This window comes from Sarcophilus harrisii, chromosome 4 (genome assembly GCF_902635505.1).
Source record: "Sarcophilus harrisii chromosome 4, mSarHar1.11, whole genome shotgun sequence".
NCBI classification, from domain to species: domain Eukaryota; kingdom Metazoa; phylum Chordata; class Mammalia; order Dasyuromorphia; family Dasyuridae; genus Sarcophilus; species Sarcophilus harrisii.
Window position 1 is genome coordinate 309,972,804 of NC_045429.1, and position 24,564 is coordinate 309,997,367.

General features: G+C 34.3%; 1 long non-coding RNA gene across 1 annotated transcript; it reads right to left on the reverse strand.

Annotated features, from left to right (window-relative positions):
- Window positions 1–7,651: 7,651 nt before the first annotated feature.
- Window positions 7,652–22,801, reverse strand: LOC111720557. Its single transcript, XR_002770197.2, has 3 exons — window positions 22,511–22,801; window positions 13,614–13,710; window positions 7,652–8,653 (listed from the first exon to the last, which is right to left on the reverse strand). It is a non-coding gene; the product is annotated as an uncharacterized LOC111720557 (long non-coding RNA).
- Between the last annotated feature and the right edge of the window lie 1,763 nt (window positions 22,802–24,564).

Here is a 24,564-nt window from a genome sequence, read left to right on the forward strand (position 1 = left end):
TCAAGAATGAGAAAGCTATTTTAAAGCTATTTATTATTATTATTATCTTCAGTTTTCAAGCATTTATTTTTTTCCTTCCATCAATATATCTGTTTTCTGAAAAAAAATTTTCATTTTCCAACTTTGATAATCTGACACAAAAGGTAGAACCTGAGAGTGGATTTAATTTGCTTTTCTCTAGTTATTTGTGATTTGGAGCATTTTCTTTTTCATTTGTTACAGGTAGTTTTTTTTTTTTTTTTTTTAGGTAAGTTGTATTTCTTTCCCTGAGAACTAGCTATTTTTATCCTTTGACCATTTAACAATTGAAGAACTGCTATTATTTTGGAAATGATATATTTTTTGAGAGAATCTATCTGCAAAGGTTTTCCCCAATTAATATAATAGTAAAGATGATGATGATAACTAGCATCTACATATTAATTTAACATCAATAAACAGCAAAGATATCTCATTTTATCTTCAAAATAACTGTAACAAGTAGGTGTAATTATTATGTCCCTTTTATAGATGAGGCTGGGAGAATAGATTTAAAATGATAAGTAGTTAGGCAGAAAGCATGTATTATGCACTTAACTATGTGCCAGACACCATGCAAAACACTCGGAATACATACATAAGCAAAAAGAAAGTCACCCTTCACTGTCAAGAAAGTGGTAAGACAAATCACAGAGAGTTGAAAAGCCAGAGGTTGGCTAAAGGTACCCATCATGGGTGCATAATGTTGAAATCTGGAAAATCAGAAGCACAGTCAGGATGTAAAGGAAGTTTGGCATGCCTGGGTCCCTTGATAAAATGTGAATCTTGAAAGGAACTCACCAATGAGTAAAAGGGCAATGATACCAGAGGAAGGAGGCCCCAGGCACTAAAGAAGTTTGTAAGATGAGATCATAGCATAAATATGGTATTGAAGTCCTTCAGAAACAAATGTGGGAGTGGAGTAATAAGCTTGCCCCATACACACACACACACACACACACACACACACGCACACACGTGTTTTCACAACTATTTTGTAAAAATGTTGCTGATATATGTAATGCATCTTTGTGTACAAATTATTTCACTTTGCAACACAAGATATGTCATTTTGTTATATATCTGTATTCACATGGAGATATTACTTTTTTTTTTCTTTCCTAATTTTGATACACACACTAGCAAAAGGAATAGATTAGGAGTTAAGCTGTAATGTGAGATTTTTGCATTCACAAAAAAAATTAGCTCAATTTAAATTATTTGTGAGGGAAAGATGATAGGATCATAGATTTAAATAGGGTACCATTAGAACAACTGTTCCTTTTATAGGTGAGAAGGCTTTGACCTAAAAAGATGAAATGACTCACTTTGGATCACCCATATTGTATATGGCAGATCCAGAAATTGAACTCAAGCCTTCAGCTGTCAAATCCAGAACCCTTTTCATCATCCCACAATGGTCTGACATGTGCCAATCTGTTGCCATAAAAATGAGTTTTAAGGACAGATAGATAGTACAATGAATACAGCATTGATCCTCATGTCAGGAAGACCTGAATTCAAATCCAGTCTCAGACACTTACCATTTAGCAGCTCTATGACCTTGGGCAAGTCACTTAACCCCAATTGCCTGGAGGGGGGAAACACAAATAAACATTAAAACTGGGTTTTTCATCCCTTCCCATTACATTGGTTTTTTTTTTTTTTAAATGTGGCAAGAATTATAATGCTAAAAGTCTGTTTCTTGAAAATCTGGAACACAAAATATAATCAATACTTTCTCAAGGAAATATTATTTTTAATGTTTTTAAATCATTGAATAAGGGCATTATATAGAATCTCTGAGTAAAACTACTGTTCCCTAATCAGACATCAATATATACCTATCATATAATTTTCAGTACTTTTGTCTATTACATACAGTTGTTGTAAGTGGTTATGATACTAGAGTTTACAAATAAAAATTTAGCTTCAGTTGTTTGATCCAGTGTAGTTGTTTCATCCTCATCATTAGATCTAGAAGTAGACTCCCAAGAGGAATTCTTCTAGTTGTTCCCATAATAGAAGGAAAAAGGAAGCTTTATCTAGCATTCAAGCCCTTTCCAAGGGAGACACATTTGGTATTTCTATATGGCAAAGGTGAAAGGATATTTTCAAAAGATTCTGCAGCATTTGTCTTAGAAATGCTCTTATTATCCTCCCATATACCTCTAATGGAACTGGAACCATAAATCTGATCAGCAGGGTAAGATATGTGTATCTTACAAAATTGGGACATTCATCAAATCTGAAGGACCCTGACTTCATGTGAATAATAAGCCTTTTTGTATACTTAGCTGAAGCACCTCGGTTTGGCCAAATGCTAGAGGTAGTATTTAAACCTTAGCCATTTGGACCAATTAAGTTACGGGAACCATTTTGTTATCTTTCAGGGATAAAATAGCCTAAACCATGTGTCAGAGGAGAAGGAACATTGATAGTGGTTCTGTTACAGTATAATCTGCAGCTCACTGACCTGTTTTCATACTATGTGACTCATTCATGTCTGTTCATAAACATCCCATATACCCCACCCCCAACATTCTGAAGGCCTTCTTCTAGACCTATTGACATTATGTGGACTTAATTATTCCTTCTGCTCATTATATGACCTGTCTATCTTCTTTTCCTTTACATATCTCTCTGGTGATAGCATTTTTATCATTGAGGTAAAGATATTCTAAATTCAATCATAGTCTCCCCTTCCTCCCTTCACTTCCTCTCCCCACATAGTTTTGATTCTTTTGTCCACTTCTTTTGAATTATCTGAATATTTGTCTCAATATTTTTCTTAACTTGGTAAATCTCTACTCAAGGGATCTCAGGGATAGAATCAGGACTCATCATCACATATTTATAAGATTTTGAATTGGAGGGGGATCTTAGAGATCAACTAATCCAGTCTCCTCATTTTGCAGATGAAGATTTTTTGAACCCAGATTTTCTGATTCCAAATCCAGTTGTAATTAGTAGACTAATTTATTTGATTTTCTAGGTTATATTTACTTAATATAACATCAATTTGTTAAAAAGAAAAAAAATAGAACTGCTATCAATTACAGACATATTATCCACATAAAATGAGTCTCAAGATGATATTTTTATTAAAAAAAAATAAGGGTGCTTTTTACATACAGAAATTTAACTTTGTCTACTTATTTAAAAAATTCCCTCTTAAGTCACCTAGTGATTTGTTTCAGACATATTACTATTGCACATTATTCAAATGACCCATCCAAACCCAGAAATCTCTTTTTTAAATGAAAAAAATGAATGATAACTGTAAATAATTATTCATGCATATAAAACTACCTTCCTCCATTATCATGTTGTTAGAAAAGCTGCCAATTTAGCTAGGTGGTACAGTCCTGTACCTGGAGTCAGAAAGATGAGTTCAAATTGGTCCTAAATACTGACTAGTTGTGTGACTGTAGGCAAATTACTTGACCTCTGACTCAGTTTCCTTATCTATAAAATGACGATAATTATAGCACTTACCTTCCAGAACTGTAATGATCAAATGAGATTTAAGATCTGTAAAGTGCTTTTACAAATGTTAGTTATTATTATTAATTGTTCTTTTACCTATTACCTGCAGGGTTCCACAAACCATCATCAACAACAACGATGATGATAGTCCATGCTTATTTAAGCTTTATAAGAACTTTATGTGCATCACCTGATTTGTCCCTCCTAGCAACCTTGTGAAGAAAGTATTGAAGGTATTTTTTTCAATTGCTATTTTAATAAATGAAGATATTTAAGGCAGAGAGAGTTAAAGTAACCACAATTTCTGTCATTAGAAACCAAGAACTCTTTCCCTAAAAATCTGAGTGGACAGCTAGGTGGTTCAATGAATGTAGTACCAGGGCTGACATCAGGAAATCTCAACTTCCTAAGTTCAAATCTGGCTTCAAATATGAGCTGGGTGACTTTGAACAAGTTATTTAACCTTGTTTGCCTCAGTTTCCTCATCATAAAATGAGGTGAAGGAAACTACTTCAGTACCTTTGCCAAGAAAATCCCAAATGAATCATATAGGGTTGGACCTGACTAAACAATAACAGCAAAGCATTTGAATAACAGATTTTAGGTGCCCAAAGGCTGCTAGCTGACCAGAACTTGAATCAAGCTATCCTAATTTAGCCCAGAGGAATAGCAAAACTGTTTTCCACTAGAATTGGATTATTCACATTTTTCTTTTTGTTTTTAAATTTTTATTTTTGGTTCTAGATTCATTTCCTCCCTTCAGCTCCTCCCCCACCCATTGAGAAGGCAAGCAATACAATCCTCATTATACATTTCACACATTTTTCATATAAGGTTTTGCACTAGCCATCTAGCATTATTGAAGTTAAAAAAAAAAACAATCTTTAGATCAGAGGAAGAAGAGGAGGAGGTACTAAGCTCAAAATTAGCAAGTACATTTTCATTCAGGCATGTAACTGATATATTGACATTGTTACAATTTTATGTGTTTTCCATCAATTAGCAGAAGATTCATTCTACAGAAGCATTTTCTTTTAGCCACTAAAATTTATGTAATTCATGATGAATTTTTTTCTGTTACTTTTCCATAGTGTCAATCTAATTTATTAAAATGGTTAACAGTCAATTTTAGGGTAGTGTCAGTGAAGATTCCACAGATACAAGTGGTGTATTTGACCCTGCCTGGCCATCTTTCAGGTGCCTGTCATTAGTTTTACAACCCAATTCCAATGACACCATGGGCATGACTAAAATCTTATCCATCATTACCCTGGGAAAACAACTCCAATTGTAGACCCTACTGATTAATTGTGGGTCAACAGTTATTTTTATATGTGTAGACAGTACATTTAGACAATACCGACATAGTTACTGCCAAATGGTTACATATTAATCAGTGCTACTTCTGTCAGACATACTTATCAACATTTGTTGACATTTCTAAGCCAAAACAAACAAATAAACAAATAAGCAATCCAATCTCTGAATTTCAGAGAGGATTTGGTGCTAATTATTAGACAAGTGTCTTATAGAGGTATATGTTATGATGACTTGTTTTGTAATAATTATAGATTTATAAGTACTTACTGTCCATATAATTGCTAGTTTAAATGTTCTAGTTAAAATTAAATTAGTTTTACAGATGTGTGTGTGTGTGTGTGTGTGTGTGTGTGTGAGAGAGAGAGAGAGAGAGAGAGAGAGAGAGATCCACAGAATAGAAATACAAATATTTTCAAGGACAATTTCAAGGACTTTTTTTTTTTTTAAACTGTAGATCCCATTATATGCTGAAATGGTTAGTTGATAGACTTGCCTCCTAGACTGAATAAATTGCAGAAAGAACTGTATCTGCATGGCCATTTTTTTTTATGAATGTGAAGTTTGCCATATTGTAAATCCCACTTGTCAGTCAGTTTCAGATACCATTTTAGGTAGCCTTCAGGGGAAATTTATTGAGAGTGCTTGCTTTTGTTCTTTTCTAGATAAATATGCACCTCAATCTTTGCTTTTAGATATGAGATATAATAACAAGATGTATTATTAAATAAATGTAATCATGAAATACATTCATTTATATAATTCAAAGAACTGAATTAGATGATTTTCTTATGTTTTGAAATTTCATTTTTTTCCAAATAAATTTTTAAAATAGTATTTTATTTTTCCAAATACATGTAAAGATAGTTTTCAACATTCATCTTTGCAAAACCTTGTGTTCCAAATTTTTCTCCCTCTCTCCCTTCTCTCCTAGACAGCAAGCAATCCAATATAGATTAAATATGTGCAATTCTTCTAAACATGTTTCTGTATTGGTCATGCTATGCAAGAAAAATCAGATGAAAATGTGAAAAAAAGTAAACAAACAACAACAAAAAGGTGAAAATACTATCCTTTGATCTACATTCAGTCTCCATAGTTTGCTCTTGAGATCTTTCCATCAAGTCAAGTTCTCTCTCGGGATCTTTCTGCCACAAATTTATTCCAAATACATTTTATCTTTTCTGGATATATCACTTTCACCTGCAATCCAACCCATTACCTTCAAGTAAACCTTTCTTAAAACAAAGAAAATAGTGAAATCCAATTAGAACTGTGATTTTAAGTGAATGAAATACAAATATAAAATCTTCTACTTCTTTGCTGAAGGAGAGGAGGTAAAACATCCCCATCTCTTCTCTGATTTCATCATTGGTCATTATAATTACTCAGCAAATTTTTTTATTCTTTAGTAGCATCTAAACCATCCTCCTCTCTCACATGGGGCCTCCATAATACCCATCCCAAGTTCAAGATACTCTCTATATATCCATATTCACTGAAAGTTATAGTGCATAATCCTGTACCAATATATTTATGTTTTCTCTAGTCAGATAGATAACACAATTAGTGCAAAGCCCAGATATGTAATGAAAGAGTATAGTAAGAATATTTGCAATAGAATATTACCTCTTTTAATTTAAAGAATAGATATGTACATCATCAGTGAGGAGAATAATATATATAGAAATGGAACAAAATAGGGTCATAGGTGAGGACTGGTGTGCAGAAACAATTGACACCTCTGATGATATGGATTACCTCCTCTCCCCCACCCCCACCCTCCATGTTAAGATAGGCTGTTTTCACTGGATTTTCTTAATGAGTAAGTTGTTTTATTGGGCCCTGCTGGTTTCATCATCTTCTTTCTTCTCTTTTTATATTGACTGTTGTATATGTGGTTACCACTGAAGCATTGCTTTTTTTGCTTTTGTCCCTGGTCCCGTCACTCTCAGATATAGCATACTTTGCTTGTCCTTATTGGTCTCAGCCAAGTAGTGGTTGGGTGACTCCGGGATAGTCTGTTAAGCATTGCTCCATCCTGCTTTCTTATGGGCCTATCTTTCCAGGATCATCTGAACCATCTCAGCTTTTTTTCTGATAGAATATAAAGATTAGAATTTTTTCTTGATAAACATAAGCTGATAACTATTTTGTCATGGTCACCACACCCACCTATCCAACCTGAGTTAAGATTAGAGCTTTCTTTTTATTTTTTTAACCTCTATATCTGATTAGAGATCAAAACTCCCTTGGTTATAGATAACCTACTAGTTTATGGTTACATACTTTTTGAACTTTAAATTTTTTTTTATTTTAGCTTTTTATTTACAAAACATATGCATGGGTAATTTTTCAACATGGACCCTTGCAAAACCTTCTGTTTCAACTTTCCCCTCCTTCCCTCCATCTCCTCCCCTAGATGATAGGTAGTCCAATACATGTTAAATCTGTTGAAGTATATGTTAAATACACTATATGTATACATATTTATACAGTTATCTTGCTGCACAAGAAAAATCAGATTTAGAAAGAAGGTAAAAATAATCTGAGAAGGAAAACAAGAATGCAAACAGACAATAACAGAAAGAGTGGAAATGTTATGTTGTGGTCCACCCTCATTTCCCATAGTTCTTTCCATGGGTGTAGCTGGTTCTCTTTATTACTGAACAATTGGAACTAATTTGGATCATCTCAGTGTTGAAGAGAACTACCCATGCATCAGAATTGATCATCTTTTGTTGTTGAAGTGCATGATGATCTGCTGGTCCTGCTCATTTCACTTAGCATCAGTTCATGTAAGTCTCTGCAATCCTCTCTGAAATCATCCTACTGGTCATTTCTTATAGAACAATAATATTCCATAATATTTTTGAACCTTTTTAGAATAGTCTAAATTGAATTTGAACCAGAAAGAAAAACTAAATAGTCAGGATCATTCTTCTTCATCCCTCTAGATATCATTCCTGTTTTTATTTACACATCACTTCCAGAAGTAAAAACAGTGCTATATTTTGACCAGTAGAAAAAGTTGTTTCCATGCATTTGGTATAATCCTAAAGCTTTCATTTGTAAATTTAATTTGTTCTTAAAAAAAATTTGCTACGCATGTTACAATGTGATCTTGAGGACAGACAGTACTTTGGACTGCCAGTGTAGGAATTCATCCTTTAACATTTTAATCTAACTTGTACTGAACTTAGCATATCAAGATTAAATATCTGGGCAGCTGTACCTTTGTCTTTGTAATTCCTACCCTGAACTTTATAATATTGACACATGACAATTAGTACTTAGACTCTAGACTTTGTTAGTATGCATGTGACCTTAGGTAAACCATTTCTTTCTCTGAGTTTAGTTTCCTCATATGAAAACTTGTGGGTTGGATTACATGATCTCTCAAGTCCTTCCAAACTGAAATCTATGAACCTATGAGCTTAATTAACAGTAGCAGGATTACAAGCACCATATGTAAAATGGAACAATTCCTTTCCAAATGGCACCATCTGCTAGATTTTTGAGTGGTCTCTGAAAAATGAAAGAATGCTTATCTGGCTAAAAATCACCCATAGTGAAGCATGAGGAGGCAAGAAGTGTCTTTCTATTTCAATTTTTGTGATCATATCCTACTTTAGTCATACATAATTTTGTATTGTAGGCTACTAATTTTCTTATTTCTACTTCTCTTGGGAAAAGGACATTTTTCCATGATGGAGGGCTAAGTGTAGAGAGCAGGGTGTGGGCAAGAGCTGTAGTTGGTGAGAAAGGAGGGATCTTTTCCAGCACTTGTCATCTCAATCTGTTGTTCACTTGGGTCATGCTAGTTGAACTGGGGGAGAGAGAACAGAAGGAAATTAAATTTTACCTTCCAACTTCACCAACACTGAAAAAAGAGGAAATTGTTATGATTTAGTTTATAACTTCTTTTTTTCCTCTTTTCTTTCCTTCCTTTCTCTTTTTTTGAGTAGGGTTAGTGTAAATCATTTAGCAAGGTATCATAAAAATCTGTTAAAATATGCCACAGAGGTGTTAAATGTGAATAACATTATTATTTCAGTGTTGCATTAACAATAACAAATCCATACCCCATAAATGGAGCTACTATCAAGAGCTCATGAGTGGTTTAAGTAGAGGTCACAATAAATATAAAATGTAGAGTCTATTACAGGTTTATTAAAGTTCAAAAGAATAAACATAAGAGACTCTAGTCATCTGAAAAAGGACTTTCAGAAGATAATTCAATTGTGAAATGAAAATATAATGCGAAGTAGCAAATATGTTTATAATATGGAAAGGTCTCCAGGGCTCTACAATTATTCCAAACATGTGACATTAAGTTTCTTTGATTGTGGTCAGGCTTATTCAATTAAAATTATTGAATGTTATTTTGTTGGGATAAGGTTTCTCAGGGGAAACTTTTAGAAGTAAATAAATACTATGGGCTGATGACATTTTCTTTCAATAGATAGCAGTGCAGCCCATTGAATTAAGAAAAACAGCAAATAAGTATTTGCTATATTAATATAAGTTCACCTATTCATGACTCTACTACTGACTACCATTATTATTTTCATTACCCCATTAATTGCAAGAATTTGGTCATATCTGTAATTGTTTCCATTAGATACATCATTTTCTTTTTCTCTCTCTCTTTTATCAAAACACATACTCAGAAAAAGATAACAAAGTCAAAGCTCCTACATCCAAAGTCTCCAGGAAATATAGGAATTGGTCTCAGTCCATGGAAGAGCTCAAAATGGATATTGAAAATCCAGTAAGGGGAGTAGAGGAAAAATTGGGAAGAGAAATGAGAGCGATGCAAAAGGAATTGTACAAAGCTAAATAGCAGAAAGCCTTAAAAAAGCAAAGTTGGTCAAATGGAAAAGGAGATATAAAAGCACAGTGAGGAAAATAATTCCTTAGAAATTAGGTTTGAACAAATGAAAGCTGATAATTTTATAAGAAATCAAGAAACATTCAAACAAAACCAAAAGAATGAAAAAAAATAGAAAACAATGTGAAATATCTCATAGGAAAAACAACTGACAAGGAGAGATAATTTTAAAATTATTGGTCTACCTAAAAGCCATGATCCAAAAAACTGCCTAGACATCATCTTGCAAGAAATTATCAAGGAAAACTGTCCTGATATTGTAGAACACTTGAGTAAAATAGAAATTGAAAGAATTCACTGATTACTTCCAAAAATAGATCCCAAGATGAAAACTCCTAGGAATATTATAGCCAAATTCTGGAACTCCCAGGTAAAGGAGAAAAATTTGCAAACAAAATAATATAAGTTTTAGCAGCTGCTACATTAAATGACTACAGGGTTTGAAAAATGATATTCCAGAGAGCAAAAGAGTTAGGATTACAAGCAAGTATTATCTGCCTAGCAAAACTAAGTATGATCTTTCAGAGGAAAAGGTGGAAAGTCAGTGAAATAGGAGTGAAAAAGGTGGAAAAGTCAGTGAAAGTATTTTGATGAAAATAATAGAGCTGAATGGAAAATTTGACCTTGAAGTACAGATTCAGGAGAAGCATAGGAGGATAATCAGGAAAAGGAAATCATAAGGTCTCAATTTGGTTAATACTTGTAACTCATAAGAACTTTCTTATTATTAGGATAATTAGAGAAAGTATATATGTATGTATGTATGTATGTATATATATATTTACACACATACACACACACATATATATATATACACAGAGAACACAATTGTGAATTGAATATGAAAGGATAATATCTAAAAAATTAAATTAAATTAAGGTGTGAAGAGAGCAATGTCCTAGGAGAAAGTGAATGGGAGAGATGGAAAGGTATAAATTATCTGTCACAAATAAAAAAGAGGAAAAAGCCCAGGACAAAATTCTGCTGTCAGACTACACATAACAGGTGGGACAATATTAGAGCATGATTGTGCAAAGGAAACTTAAAAAATACATTTGGACAGGTAGTAGGTAATCCAAGAGAGAGATGTTACCAAAAAAATCATACAGGAGAATAACTGAGAAAATGAGATTAACAAAGTCAAAAGCTTCAGAGAGGTCAAAATATCTGGCATAGTTAGCAATAAGGACATCCCCAGTGGTCTTGGAAAAGGACACTAGAAGAAGCTGACAGATGAGTGAGAGATGAGAAAATGGAGACATTGAATAGATAGGTTTTTTTCCCCCTTATTTTTTGGCTAGGCAATTGGGGTTAAGTGACTTGCTCAGGATCATGCAGCTACTAAGTGTCTGAGGCTGGATTTGAACTCAGGTTTTCTTAACTTAAAGGCTGGTGTTCCATCCATTGCACTATCTAGCTGCCCCTAGATAGCTTCTTCTAGTGAAACATTTAGAAGTACACCCCTCAAGTAGCAGGTTGTGTCTCCCAGAAAAAGGCTACTCTAACCTTATGTTCTTCATGATCCATATTTAATCAAAACTGTAGTTTATGAGTTCCTTAATAATGAATTTGCCTTTAATGGAAAGTTAGACAGCTCAGTGGATAGCACTCCAGCTAGAATCAGGAGGACTTGAATTCAAATTCTACCTGAGATACTTAGTACTTTTGCAAGCAAGTCACTTATTCTGTTAGTCTCAATTCCTCATCTGTAAAATGAGAGGGAAAGGGAAATGACAAAACTCTCCAGTATCTTTGCCAAAAAGGCACCTAATGGGGTCACAGAGAGTCAGACTGAACTGAAACAACTCAACAACTACAACAAATACTTTTAAGAGTCATCCAGTTACAAGCAAAGACATTTACTAATATAGTAGAGTAAGAAGAAGAAAAAGTCCATAAAACCAAATATATTCATACAAATACACGTAGTAACTATAGGAAAGGTGGTTATACATATGGAACATGCCATAAAGAGTGCACAAAGGGAAATTACGGGACTAGAGCACATTAATATATGGAAAATTCATGCCTCTAGTGCTGCAAAGTCCCTGTTATCTTCTGGTGAAGTCATCACGAAGCTCTAACAGGTGGGGCCATTGCATGACTGTCTCCATTGGTCATATTGTCTTTGCCAGTTGCTGTTCCACTAAATTCATAGTTTCCATTGGATGATGCCAGGCATGACTCCACTTGGCAGGTGGCTGTAAATCTTCTCTCTCTTTTTCTAGTTTTTGACTTTAGCTAAAGTTCTTGGCTATAGTGTTAGCTCTTCCTCAAGAGAAAAGCAGTCTCTGCCATCCTCAGTTATTTAGAAAAAAACACAAGGCTTTCTTTTATTTCAGCACCAGGACCAGAAAAAAAACTTCCTACATGACTGGAGGAAGGGCAGAGAAAAAGGCCTTTCTGCTTTTTCCATTAAAGAGTGACCTGGCTACAGAGATTCTCATCCTTGGCTTTAGAGTCTTGGCTACAAGGCCTCATTCTATTTTCCAAGCACTAAGCTATTTAGGACAAAGATCATCAATATTGCTAGCTATATAGCTAGTGCCTTGCTGGCTCACTTCTATTTTTTGAATTGCCTTGTGGTCTCTAAACTCCAGTCTCTGTTTATAAAGGTGGTGTGGCACAATCTTCTGAATCAGAAAACCTGAATTCTGATCAGACCTCTGATATTTATTGTCTGTGTCACCTTGGACACCACTTTCCTCATGTATAAGATGAAGGAGTTATAAAATATAACCCTTAAGGTCCTTTCCAGCTATAATCCAAACATGAGCATTCTCTACCATTCCTGATTGTGTTCTCTTAAGAGTTACATATAGCTAGTCATCATCCATGCAACTAGGCTATCAAGGACTTTGAAGTTACAAAGTCCCCTAGTTTTCTCTACTCCAAAACCATTTCTCTTCTCCCACGTAAATTATTGGGTAGGCAAAAGCCATAGAAGCAAAGCTAAATTTAGAGGATTAAGCCATTGTCTCTTCTACATACTTAGGAGGTCATGTGGATTACTGGTCTTCCATATACAGTCAATCAAAGAATTTGCTTATGAATGATGTATATGTTGATAGCTTGGGAGAATGACAAGGTCAAGTAAAGGTCTTTTAAGATTGCAGAAGGAAGCACAATAGAAAATCATTCTGGGAAGAGTAAAAAGAATCATAGGAAATAACTAGGACATGCCTAATCAATATACTTGTATAATTTCCTCTAGCATTGTTCTGAAGCAGTACAAAAAGAGTAGAGAAGGTGAATGATGGGAATAATCCAAAATTACTGGAAAAGGTTAAGTGTCCATAGGACAAGGAAACAAAGAAATCAATCAAGGATAAAGTTGAATTGGCTAAACAATCAAGATTTTCAAGGGAGGAGATTAAGTCCAGAGAAGAAGTAATGATCTAGGAAAGCATGGAGAGATGGAGCAATGGGAGCTTTTAGTGAAGAAAGAAGTTTTGGAGGGCTGAGACAGTGGAAGGGATGGAGATATAGGGGGCTATAATTTGATAAAGTAATGTCAAATATGGAAGAAGTACACTTATAAGAGATGATGATATGTGTGAGGTACTGTATATGTGCTGGAACAAAAAAAAATAATGAATTGATTTTGTTTTTGTGGCTAACAGTTTTGTACCTCTTCTCAAATGTGGGTGTCCTCAGAATACCTATCCCTCTGTCAAGCAAGTCTATGACTCCAAAAAGAAATCTTATGACTTGACACCAATGCAATTACTTTTTCCTCTAGTCAGGCAGAAGATATAACTAGTTGAATGTTAAATCATACAACAAAACATCATAGAAAGAAGGTTTGTAATAGAACATTATCCATTCATTCCCACAAATGTAGGATAGAGCCCCACAAATATACAAATCAACAATAGGAAATAATAAGCATTACCAAAGCATTTGGAGCTTTTGGATAGAGAATATATGTGGTGAGACACTTTCGATATTGAAGGAGGACTTCCCATAATGTCTTCTGCCAGACACAGTACCTAACACAAAACAGGTATTTAGTAATTACTTATTGATTAATTGATATTGCACTTTATAGTTACAAAAGACTTGCAAAAGACTTGCTCTCATTATATATCCCAGAAGACATCCAGAATTTACCATATCATAAAAGTATATAAACAGCTTCAAAAATAACTATAACTATTTAATTGGTCTGGTGTGGCTTGGGGACAAGAATTATAAAACTAAAAATTTCTATTCAAAGACTTCTCAGACTCAAAAAGACTTCCATGTTGTACAAGTTGCTTTACTGAGGTTCAGTCTATCAGCTGTCTCTGTGAGACCTGAAAGCTGGGCTTCAGTAAGCTGCTGAGAGACTATAAACTCCTTTTTGCTATGAATATCCTTTGGATATGTGCTTGAATAAACCTTAGCATTAAAAACTTAACATCTTGTGCCTTCCTCATATATTCCATAAAAAGACCCCAGTACAATACATTACCTTATTCAAACCTTTTAACAATTCCCTAGAGTGGTCAGGGAAACTATTAGTTATGCCTTTAGGAAATTGAAACTAAGGAGGTTGTATGATTTGTCCAATGTTACACAGCTAGTAAGTGTAGATAAGATAACAGTTCTCCTGACTCCAAGTTGGAAGAATGACACTACACCACAGGTATCCAGGTGAAGTAGTAAAGTCAGGTTGGAGTCAGGTGAACTTGAGTTCAAATTTGGCCTCAGATACTAGGTGACTCTAAAAGTCACACAACCTCTATTTGACTCAGTTTCTTCAACCGTAAAAGGTAGAAAAATAACAACACTTATTTCACAAGCTTGCTGTGAGAGTCAAACATATTTACAATATAAATATGTATAATGCATATATATAAAATACAAATTTGTAGCACAAAACTCAACATAATACCTACAATACCTGGTATATTGTAGGTACAACATAAGTCCTTATTCCCTCTACTTCCGACACTCCCAAGAAATGAGGTTCAATCAATTAGGAGCAATCAAAATAGGAGATTTTACTTAATCTATGGTTTTATAATTGGGAAGCTATCTCACTGGTTCAAATCTTTATTCCCTGGATCAATGAAGTATCAAAAAATGATTTCAGTGACTCTTAAGGGGAAAACTAGCCTAAGATATGTGACTTAGTATATATTGCACCTTGTCTTTAATGGTAAGGCCCAGGAAGTTTTCTGGGAGGTTTTCTTCCTCTTAAATGGTATTAAGACTTATTGGACAACTTTGATCTTGGGGACAGAAGATGTCCAGTATAGGCTCCATAGAAGAAGAAACTTAGTTCATGTTAAAAAATAAAAGCAGAAAGAAAAGCCCTCAAGGAATGAAATTGTCCATGAAGGAACTCGGTACTAAAGTGAACAAATAGAGAGGAGAGCTAAGGCCACAAATCCCAGCCTCTCCCTCCACTTCCTTCCCATCCACCCCCACCTTTGGAAGCATTTTAACCATCTGGACCATCTGGTGAGGGATGTGAGGGGCAGTTCACAGTTGATTTTCCAATGTAAAGTGCTGATAATGATCAGGAGCAGTGCCAAGAGCATCAGAGTCACAGAAGAGATTATGACACTTCTGGTATAATTGTCAATCCTTACTATGGTTCAGGGCAATCTATAGCAAAGTAACTAAGAAGTCATATGCCTCTTGGATACAACCTATTCTGGAGTCTGAGTTAATACCAAGACTTGTCTTGTTCCACATCCTTTTGATTATTCTGAGGCCCAATAATCGGAACAACCCCCACCCTCCAAGAATCCAATAAGAAGGATGATGCCAATTTTTTTTTTCCCTTTTAGAATCCTCTGCTTCAGGTATAACCCTTTCTTCCACGAGACCTGGGTCAGGACCAGCTCCCATTTTCATTTAGGAACTTAGCCTTACTCTGGTAAATCATTCTCTTTCTTACAAGTAAAAGCAAATTATACAGAAAATTTCAATATTCCTGGATCCTTAGAAAACAAACTACAATCTAAAATACCACACCTTTGTATCTTGAGCCTTAAAATGTAATCTGAACTTTACTAGAAGTGATCCTCCATTGAAGGGCCCTAATCCATTTCTTTGGAGTATCTGGAGAATATCCTTTGAGGAGCAAGGGCTTTGAGATTCTAGGTTGACTGAAAGCCAGTCAGTTGGAATTAAGTCTATTTTTTTTTTTTTTTAATTTAATAGCCTTTTATTTACAGGATATATACATGGGTAACTTTACAGCATTAACAATTGCCAAACCTCTTGTTCCAATTTTTCACCTCTTACCCCCCCACCCCCTCCCCTAAATGGCAGGATGACCAGTAGATGTTAAATATATTAAAATATAACTTAGATACATAATAAGTATACATGACCAAAACATTATTTTGCTGTACAAAAAGAATCAGACTCTGAATTATTGTACAATTAGCTTGTGAAGGAAATCAAAAATGCAGGTGTGCATAAATATAGGGATTGGGAATTCAATGTAATGGTTTTTAGTCATCTCCCAGAGTTCTTTTTCTGGGTATAGCTAGTTCAGTTCATTACTGCTCCATTAGAAATGATTTGGTTGATCTCGTTGCTGAGGATGGCCTGATCCATCAGAACTGGTCATCATCTAGTATTGTTGTTGAAGTATATAATGATCTCCTGGTCCTGCTCATTTCACTCAGCATCAGTTCGTGTAAGTCTCTCCAGGCCTTTCTGAAATCATCCTGTTGGTCATTTCTTACAGAACAGTAATATTCCATAATTTTCATATACCACAATTTATTCAGCCATTCTCCAACTGATGGACATCCATTCAGTTTCCAGTTTCTAGCCACTACAAAAAGGGCTGCCACAAACATTCGTGCACATACAGGTCCCTTTCCCTTCTTTATAATCTCTTTGGGATATAATCCCAGTAGTAACACTGCTGGATCAAAGGGTATGCACAGTTTGATAACTTTTTGAGCATAGTTCCAAAACTACTCTCCAAAATGGTTGGATTCGTTCACAACTCCACCAACAATGAATCAATGTCCCAGTTTTCCCACATCCCCTCCAACAATCATCATTATTTTTTCCTGTCATTTTATGGAATTAAGTCTAAAATAATTTAGTCTATGAAGTAAATTTTCCTAGGATCTGAATATAGGAACTAGATGGACAGGAAAGACTTTCTTCTTCCTAGAATGGTACTGATTCATCATGATGCCTAGTAGCAATATCTATGGGTTAGATATAAACAGTCTAGAAACTTTAGAATGTAGTTTCAAGTTATTTTCCAGAATGATTTAATCTACTTCACAGCTCCACTAATGCATTAGTGTGCCTGTACCCTCACATTCTCTTTAATAATTGTTATATTCCTTTTTTTTTTTGGTCATTTTTCCCAATCTCATGGGTGTGAGATGGGACCTCAGAGTTTGTTTTAATTTGTATTTCTCCCAGTATTATAATTTGAAGTATTTTTATATGACTGTTGATAGCTTGGAATTCTTCCTTTGAGAATTGCCTATTCATCTCTTTTGACTATTTATCTTTTTGGTTCTTGTTCTTATATATTTAAGTCAATCCTCAATATATCTTGGATATTAGGCATTTATCAGAGAAACTTACTACAAATAATTTCCCCCAGTTAACCATTTCCCTTCTGATTTTAACCACATTAATTTTATTTGTACAAAGTCTTTTACAGTTTTATGTACTCAAAAGTATCAATTTTATTCCCTCCAGTCTTTTCTCTTTTGTTTGTTCAAGAGCCTTTTCTTCGTTCTAGTTACAAAGATATTTCTTTCATTTATTCCTCTAATGTGTCCATGATGTGACTTTTCATAAGCAGGTCATATGTCCATTTGGAAATTATTATAGTATGTGATGTGACATGTTGGCCTGAACCTATTTTGTGACAGATTATTCTACAATCTTCCCAGGAAATTTTGTTGAATATGAGACTTTCCTCAAATTCTATTATGTTTATTTTTTGCATATTGTGGACCTAATCTGTTTCAATGATCTCTTCTTCTTTAAAAAAAAATCAAATAGATCTGATAATTACTGTGATGTAATATAGTTTGAGATCTGGTAGTGATAGACTCTTTTTTTCTGACTTTTAACCCCATCATTGCCCTTAAGATTCTTGTTCTTTTATTGCTCCAATTAATTTTGCTATTATATTTTCTAGCTCAACAAACTAATTCTTTGATAAATTAATATGACACCAAATGGATAAATTTCAGTAAAGTTATTTTTCTTATACTGGCATGGCCTAATTGTGAACAATGAATATCTCTCCAATTATTTAGGTATATCTTTATTTCTGTAAAGAATGTTACATAGTTGTATTCATGTATTCACTATTTGTGCCTTAGTTGGTGAACTTCCAAATAGTTTATATATGGTTATTCTTTTAAATTGAATTCCTCTTTCTATTTCTTCCTACTGAGTTTCATTCAAAATATCCAGGAAAAATTCCTGATTTGTGTGGATTTACTTCATGTTTTGGGTTTTCTAAGTAGATTACTTTATCTTCTGCAAAAAAAAAAAAACCCAAAAAACAAAAAACTTTTTTTAAACCTATGATTATTTCTTCAATTTTTTTTTCTTGCAGTAATGCTAAAACAAGCATTTCTAGTAATATATCACACATTAGTGATCATCATGGCCATCCTTGCTCTATCCCTTGATTTTATAGAAAGGCATCCAACATTTCTCCATTATATATAAATTGACTCTTGGTTTTTGATAGATATCAATTACCCTGATAAGGAAAAGTTTCTTTATTTCAATAATTTTTATTGTTTTTAACAAGAATAGGTGTTACACTTTGTCAAAAGATTTTTCTGCACCTTTTGATATAATCATGTAATTTTAATTTTTTATTAATGGGGTTACATTATGTTTGTAATTTGCCTAATATTGAACTAACCCCTGATTTCATGCTATAGTGTGGTCTCAGTGAACAACCATTTTGATATGCTGTTGTACATTTTTTGCTTACATTTTATTTAACATTTTCACATCAAATGGGATATTAGTCTTAAAATTTTCTTTTTCTGTTTTGTCTCTAATTGATTTAGATAAATTAGTCTCATAGGAAGATCCTTTCTAGGTTCTTATCTATATCAATTTTGGTATCTTTTTTTCTCCTTGAAATATTTAGATACTATGCTGTATAGTGCATATAAAATGTTTTCTATTTATCAGTTTTATTTATCATTTTAGAGTATAGCTTTCATATGAAAAATAGCAATTCAGTATCACTTTTTTGAAATTTTTTTTTGCTGTTCAAGAATGGTGAACCTTGACCATTGAGACCTTGAATTCATGCCATATGAGGATTAAGTAAAATAATTGTGGTTGCATGTGCAAAAATGTTTGTGGCACCCCTTTTTGTAATGGCAAGAAACTGGAAACTGAGAGGATGCCCATCAGTTGGAGAATGACTGAATAAGTTCTGGTATATGAATGTTATGGAGTTATTATTGTTCTGTAAGAAATGACAGCAGAATGAGTTCAGAGAGGCCTGAAGAGACTGACATGAATTGATGCTAAATGAAATGAACAGAACCAAGAGATCATTGTACATGGCAACAAGAAGATTATACAATGATCAATTCTAATGGACATGGCTGTCTTCAATAATGAGATGATTCAGACCAGTTCCAATGATCTTGTGATGAAGAGAGCCCCATCTATACCCAGAGAGAGGAGTGTAGTAATTGAGTGTGGTTCACAACATAGCATATTCACTCTTTTTGTTATTTGTTTGTATTATATTTTTTTCTCATTTTTTCCTGTTTGATTTGATTTTCCTTGTGCAGCAAGATAATTATATAAATATGTATGCATATATTGAATTTAACATATATTTCTACCGTCTGATTCTTTTTGTACAGCAAAATAACGTTTTGGTCATGTATACTTATTGTGTATCTAATTTATATTTTAATATATTTAACATCTACTGGTCATCCTGCCATCTAGGGGAGGGGGTGGGGGGGTAAGAGGTGAAAAATTGGAACAAGAGGTTTGGCAATTGTTAATGCTGTAAAGTTACCCATGCATATATCCTGTAAATAAAAGGCTATTAAATAAAAAAAAAAAAAATTAACCCTGCAATAAACCCAAAAAATATATATATATATATATTTCTACCAAGTTTAACATATTGGATTACTTGCCATATGGGGAGGAGAGGGAAAATTGAAACACAAGGTTTTGCAAGGGTTAATGTTGAAAAATATCCATGCATAAATTTTGACAATAAGCTTTAATAATAAAAATAAATAAATAAAAGGGAATTAAAAAAAAAAAAAGAATTGTGGTTGCTTAGCCCATAAAATAGAAGATTGAGGGAGTTAGGGGAATGAGATGTGGTGTCTCTAATATTTGAAAGGCTGTTAGAGAAATTAGACTTGTTGTTCTTATGCCCACAGAGCACAACCACTGAGCAATGAATAGAAGTTGGAGGAAGGACTTTAGGCTTGGTATAATAAAAAACTAATCTGCCCAAATATGGAATGGGAAACTCTGAGAAGTAATAAGTTTTCTCTCACAGGAAATCTTTGAGTCAAAGCTGGATGAATTCTTTTCTGGTATGCTGTTGAGGGTATTCACATCCAACTACAATTTGAAATAGATGACTTCTGATGTCCCTTTCAAACTGGGACTGATGAAGAACTATGAATAACTTAGCAATTCTCATCAATGCAATTATCCAAGACAATCCCAAAAAACTAATAATGAAGCATACTATCTGCCTCCACAGAAAGAACTGATATTGTTTGAATACAGACTGTAGTGTATTTTTTTATCTTCTTTCTTTCATTCTTTTTCTTTTATGAGAGTTCTTCTGTACAAAATGATTAATATGGAAATGTTTTATATGATTGCACATATATAAGCCATATGTGATTGGCTATTTACTGTTTTAGGGGGTGAGGAGGGGAGAAAAAGTAAAATTTGGGACTCAAAACTTTTTATAAAGGGTTATATTATAACATGTGATTGGGGAGGGAATGAAATATATATATTTTAAAAGAACATAAAACTTGAATGCTGTTTACTACCTGTGAGAACATAGACAAGTCAACACCCCATTCTGGACCTCCATTTTATCATCAATAAGGTGATGGAGTTGAATTAGGGGGCTCGTAATGCTTCTACTAACTCTAAATCTGTCATTCTATAAATGACAAAAAGATAGCCTTCCCTACCAAATTTACCATTGTGAAAAACTTGTGAAGGTGTTAGGGCTTCACTGAATAGCATACAAACCAAATAAATATGTACAAGATACTTTCCAGGGGTAGCCACAGGTCGTATCTTGAATTGTTTTATTCATTTTTACATTTTTCAGGAAAATTTGCTTTTAATGTAAGGCAAATAGCCAGAACATTACATTGCAAAATGAAGGCTATTACGGTTTGAGCATTTTTTTAGATCATGAATTCCCTTTTATCCAGGCTAAGGTGAAACTGGGTACTATAAATAAAATTGTACTGCTCAAACCGAAAAAAAAAATCATTTAAGTAAAAAAATATCAAAAGAAAAAACAAATTATCTTGTAACCAAAAAGAATAAGGACTGAGTTGTTTGAATTTCAGGAAAATAGAGAGCCTTGCAAAGATTAAGCTGTGTATGACCTTATTTCCAAAAGGATATGGGACCAAGAGAAATCTCTTATTTCTCTATTTTTATGGAAAGATTACAGATAGCATTCTTTCTTTTTTCTTTAATTACATTTTATTTTTCCCAAAACATGCAAAGAGAGTTTTCAGCATTCACCTTTGTAAAACCTTGTGTTTTAAATTTTTCTCTCTTCCTCCCTCTCTCCTTCCTCTAGACAATAAGCAATCCTACATAAATTAAATGTGCAGTTCTTCTAAACATATTTCCATATTTGTCATGCTGCACAAGAAAAATCAGATCAAAAAAGGAAAAAAAAGAAACATGAGAAAGAAAAATAAACCAAGCAAACAAGCAAAAACCAAAACCAAAATATGAATGCAGATGGCTCTTTTCATCCCAAGCCTATTGGAATTGCCTTGAAAAGATCCTCATTGTTGAAAAGATCCAAGTCTCTCACAGCTAATCATCGCATAATCCTGTTGCTGGGTACAATGTTCCCCTGATTTTACTCACTTGCTCAGCATCAGCTCATCTAAGTCTTTCCTAGCTTTTCTGGAGTCAGTCTGCTCATCATTTCTCATAAAACAATATTCTATTACATTAATATACCATAACTTATTTAGCCATTTCCCAACCGATGGGCATTCACTTGTCATTCAGTTCCTTGCCACTACAAAAAGGGCTGCTATAAACATTTTTGCCCATGTGGGTTATTTTCCTTTTTTTATGATCTCTTTGGGATACAGATTCAGTAGAGACACTAGATAACATTTTTTTTTAAACCTTCCCAGGAGGGAAGACATAATATAATTAAGGGGACAAGCATATTAGACTAGAGATTAAAACAATAACAATAAACAAAGCCTGAAGCAATAATGAATTTCTCAGAAGATTAGACTAAACAATTTTAGATGAGAATTGGTCTTTCTTATCAGCAAAATTAAACATATCTAGCAATGTATTACAGGGCAGTATGCTGTCAATTGTTCTTCTCTAAGGATAGTAAGAATTTTCACTCTGATTATCCATTTACTTAATGCAAATAAAATTGGAGTCATATCTGAATATTCAAAAAAGCGGTCATTTTTACTCCTGGGTTACCATGTGACACAGAGCTGAGAGGACTTGTTAATTTGGGGTTATGAAAAACCTCCTTATTAACCACTGATTAGGAAGAACTGACAACTCGATGAATATTTAAAAGAATGATCCTACCTTCATTATTATCTCCTGAGCAAGATGGACTGGGTCAGATCTACTTGGAATTGCTTCCTATAAAGGACTGGGGGGAGAGGACTTGTCCTTTTCTCCACCACTATGTCCATGCAGCTGTGAGCATGTAAAGCATGGTTTCCTTCAGAAATACTTGAGCCCAAGTTTAAGGTTGCTGTTTTGTTCTCTTTTCTGATTTTAGGGAAATATCTTTTCTGAAAAGGTCTTGTCTAGGTTGAAGATGTTGTCAATTTGAGAGATCAGGAGCCCCGGAATTCTTCCATTTGGAGTTGGCTGCTGGGAAAGGGCAGGAGTCCCCATTAACTCTTCTAGAGTATTTAGATAAGATAATCATTAACAAGAAGTTAAACCCAAATTTGTTCAATTTTACCAGGAGACATTGTGTGGTTCAGACAGCATTTAATAAAAAAAGCTGGAGAGATCTCTAGAAGTAAAACAAAATTTATTATACATTCTTGCCAGAATCAGGCATCCCACCCATTGAGCAGACAATCAAAGGGAGTAGGCACTGTAGGGGGCAGAGTCAACACTTTTTTATCCCTAACACAAATACCCCCTCCCAACACTGACCCTCATCCTTATTGGTTGAGGATCTTACATTCTAAATGCAGGAACTACCCAAGAAATTGAACTTGACCAATAAGTACATAGTTGCCCATATTTGACCTAAACAGAAAGACACTGATGTCATAGGAGGATAACAAGGGGAGGATACTACCCTTAGGAGGATAGCAGGGAGGAGACTTAAGTATGCCCTTGACTTAATGTTTAAAGTCCTTCAAGACTACTCAAACTTGGAAACAGATGAAGCCTTACTCGATTTTCACAACTGTCTTGAAAGAACTCTCCTCATTTCGTTCAACATGGACCTGAAATTGTTTGGAGAGTGTAGAACCAAGATGAAAATAGTCATGGTTACTCTGCAGATTCCAGAATTTTTTATGTTCTGATGAAGTTTTACACATGAACTTTCTGGGACAGAATAATAATAGTAATTGATGCTTTGATTAAGTTTGTTTCTGGCAAATGTAATTTGTAAATGTTTGTTTCTTGCAAGCCTTTGTGTTAATCATTTCTTATGTGTGAAAGACTTTAGCTTAAAAAGACTAAGATGTCTAGGCCCATCTCCACTCATCCAGATCTATATCTTGCCACTGGACCCACATGGCTCCAGAGGAAAGAGTGAGGGCTGATAACTTTGCACAGTCTTCCCTTACTTAAATCCAATTCTTTTGCAACTCATGACCTTCCTGATGTCATTGGTAGTCTTCAAGAATAAAGAAGAAACAACAATTTTATGTATGTAGCAAATAAATATATGACCTCATCTTTTGTTGACTGTCATTTTCTCTCATTAAAGAGACTACTCTTTGCCTCTAGCCAGCCCAACCCAATTTATCTAGGACAACTTGAATTCATTCTCCATCCTACTTACCTTTTCTTTATACATATTTTCCCACTTAGCAGCAGCCTTTTTCACAGTAGAGATGTCTTTCTCCAGTGATCTTTCTTTTTGGTGTGTCCTAGGTCTCAGTACAATTTCATGAGGTGCCCAAGTCATTTTCATTTCACTCCTGGATTTATTTCACTTATCTATACTTTTCTATCTCCTTCTCAGCAGTTTTAGCTCCACAGGAGTACCTTTTTGTCCTGTTATCTCTCCACTTTTCTGTTCCTTTTAATGTCTTATTGTCTCTTTTACAATATAAACTCTTCAGAAGCATAGACTTTTTTTTTGTTTTTATTTGTTTGTTTATGTTTCTAGCATTTAGCACTATGTCTAGCATATAGTAAAATCTTAGTAAATTCTTGTTCCTTCCTTCTTTTTGCTCCCTCCCTCCTTCCCTCTCTTCCTCCCTCCCTCCCTCCCTCCCTCTCTTCCTCCCTCCCTCCTTCTCTCTCTCCCTTCCTCCCTTTCTTCTCTTCCTCCCTTCCCCCTGCTCTTCCTTCCTTCTTCCCTTCCTTCCTCCTGTTGTGCCAAAGTTCCCTTTTTAATGTCCTGACCCAGTTTCTCCAATTGTCCTATTTAGTTATTC